A 3402-nucleotide genomic window follows, 5' to 3' on the forward strand; every position below is an offset into this window, starting at 1 on the left:
CATATTACAAAGTAAAATTATTTAATTTTGTAGTTGAAACCTATTATTATATCAAACCTAATTCAATAATAAATACTTTAAAACCATTAACAATGAATGATTTTAATCATTTTAATTGTCTTATATGGAGAATGTGAGTTAAGAAAATTTTTCATTGATAAAGTAGAAATTTAATATAATTATTTGTATGGATAAAGCTGTTTAAGGTACTTTTTATTTCATTAAGGATTTTTTTTTTTAAATTAAGAGGATAATATCTTCAACTAAATACGAACTGTAATCATTTGATATATCGTTGAAAAAAGTAAGTTAGTTGAGGGTTGAAAAAATAATTCGTAGCCACGAAAAGAAACACATAGTAAAATAATATTAAAATGAATAAGACAATTCTTCTCACAAGAGGAGACTAGGGCGATGGGATACTTGATATTTATTGAAGTTAATGAACCTAAATGAGATAAAAATCAAATGATTTAAAAATTTTTCTAACTTAAAAAAAATGCAAAATATTAATTGTCACAGGTAGATTCGAACATGGTACCCTAACTGTGAATGACACAAGTGTTACCGATTCGTCAAATGTTTGTCACTTTCGCCAATTAAGCGGAATTTTATTAATTTATTTTTAATTATAATAATTAAAATTATAATTTAATTTTAATTTTTAAGGATTAATAAAATTGACAATTTAAGCTAATTCAAATTTTAAATTATTTTTTCGACATTAAAAAGCAAAAAAATTTATACAAGTTTAACTTTTTATGTCTTATGAACTTTATTCTGAATAATAATAATATAAGCTTTATTTAAAATTAAATAAAAGTGTCAATATTTCCGGAATATTTTCAAAAATTTACATTGAAAAAGCTTAACTTGAATGCAAAAATTGTTTTTTTGAATTCCCCTGCGGCAAGTAGAGTCAGATTTTCAAAAAAATTGTATCAAATGAACAAAAAAAAAAATATCTAAGGCATCAATACAAAAAAAACAATTTTAATTAGTTCATTTTTCAAAAAGTTATAGCTGTTTTAAGTATTAAAATAATTCATGTTAAACGGTGATTTTTACATAAAAATTATAAGTTTTGTTAAATTCGACAACCATTGTCCTATAGAAGAAAAGGTGACAGGAAAAATTTTATTTTTTGAACTTGTAGCATTTATTGTAAGTTTTAATTTGACATATGTTTAAAGGACGCAGTATTCCGGAACATTTTCAAAAGTTAAGTTGAAAAAGTTCTACTTTTTATACGTATGTAAGTTTTGAACACTCCCTGTATAAAGGAAAATTGTCCAATTTCAAAAGTATGTTAAATGAAATAAGTATATATATATAATCTATTAAAAAACCCAGCACAGGAGGGTCGCGGCACAGTGGTGACATGGCATAGTTGGATCAAGTATAATGATATCTGACAGTGATTAAAATCACTATAAAAAAAAAACGCTTCGATGCAAATCTTTAGATAGTGTTTAATTTTAAAAAATTGGTGGATTATTCCAAAAGCTTCATAAACTGCTAGTTCCTTATTAATATCCTGTTTAAGATAAAGTATGTCGAATGAAAAAGAGATTATTTAAAAATAGTATTTCCCATAAAAAAATTATATTGTTCAATACACTTTTCAATAAGTTATAGCATTATAAAGTTAAAAATGTAAAAAATAAAATTGAGAATTTTCACACAAAAATAGCATTCGGTAGCTATTTTCACCCTGAAGATAAAATAAAGTCCGAAATTTTTTTTTTTCACAATAAATTATATTACATTAGCTTTAATTTAAGATATATATAAAAGTGTCAGACCTTCCGGAGTTGAAAAAATTAATTTTTTGTAAAAAAGTTGTCATTTTAAATCCCCCTCTGTGGGCAGGTAAAAAGTCAGACTTATAAAAAAATATACCAAATGATAGGTAATGACATCATGCATCTATAAAAAAAAGAATTATATTGACATGTTTATTTTTAAAAAAGTTACGGCAGTTTTTAGTAAAAAAAATTAGCCATTTTTAAATTTGTAATTTTTTTGTAGGTTTCACCCATTTACGGGGAACGAGGAAATTTTTTTCAATTTTTGAGGGTAATGTCTTCGACTAGATACGATTTGTGATCTTTTGACGTATCATTGAAAGAAATCGGTTCGATGAGAGCTAAGAAAAAGTGGTAACAGACAAAAAAAAAAAAAAAAATAAAAAAAAAAACACATCTTAGTAAAACCAATACCTTTTCAGCTTCGCATCGAAGCTAAAAAAAAAAATTGTGCTGATACATACATTTTGCTAACAGTTATAGCAATTTAAACTTAAAAATATAAAATCGAAAATCAAAAATTTTAACACAAAAATGGCATGTTTTTAACTATGGTAGCTATTTGCACATAGAAGATAAGTCGCCGGGACAAATTTTTTTTTCATTTTATAGTACATGATATAAGCTTTAATTTGATATATGTTTAAAGAACGCAGTATTTCCGGTCAATTCAAAAGTTAAGTTGAAAAAGTTAATTTTCGTAAAAAAATTACTATTTTAAATCTCGCCCTGTGAGCAGACTAAGTGTTAGATTTTCAAAAAAATGATATCAAATGAAAGGAAAATATCTAAGGTTTCAATATAAAAAAAAATTAAGTTGATTTGTTAATTTTTGAAAAATTTATGGTAGTTTTAAGAAAAAAAGTGAAAAAATGACGAAATTTACCGATTTTAAAAATTGTAATTTTTTTGAAGATTTCCCCCATTTACGTGGAACGAGTGAAATGTTTTCAATTTTTAAGGGTAATGTCTTCAACTAGATACGATTTATGATCTTTTGACATATTGTTCATCAAAATCGGTCCAGTTAGATCTGAGAAAATGGGGCAACAGACACAAAAAAAAAAACATGGTAAATTAATACATTCTCAGCTTTGCATCGAAACAAATCAAATGTGTGCTTTTTTGTCATTAGTACATGGTGGTCGACAATAGGATAAAACGCTAATTTAGTCGACCAAATGTACCAATTTTACATTAACTTGGAATGTTTCATTTTTACAAACATTTTTTCTTATCTCCTTAAGTGTAATAAAAACACTGTTATATAAAATATTCTTCTATCCGTTAACCGAACCATCCAAATTTAATTTTTAATCCGGATTATTTGGATTGGTGGTATTTTTTAATCAGGATAAGTCATCCAGATTTCGTGCTCAGTTCTGATTTGAACACATAACTATGTATTCTTTTAGTTTTTTGAAAAGATTTTTTTTGATACTAAATCTCCAAGGGTGGCCTAAATATATTTAGATAAAAAATATCAGGAACACTAACATAGCGCCGCAGTCATCGTTGAAGAGATAGTGAGTATATACTCCCGCTCTTTGCCGTTGCCGAGACCACGTGCCTGCTATAAACCTATATTTACATT

The sequence above is a fragment of the Daktulosphaira vitifoliae genome, unplaced genomic scaffold (assembly GCF_025091365.1).
Source record: "Daktulosphaira vitifoliae isolate Bord-2020 unplaced genomic scaffold, ASM2509136v1 Scaffold_2, whole genome shotgun sequence".
Classification (NCBI taxonomy): domain Eukaryota; kingdom Metazoa; phylum Arthropoda; class Insecta; order Hemiptera; family Phylloxeridae; genus Daktulosphaira; species Daktulosphaira vitifoliae.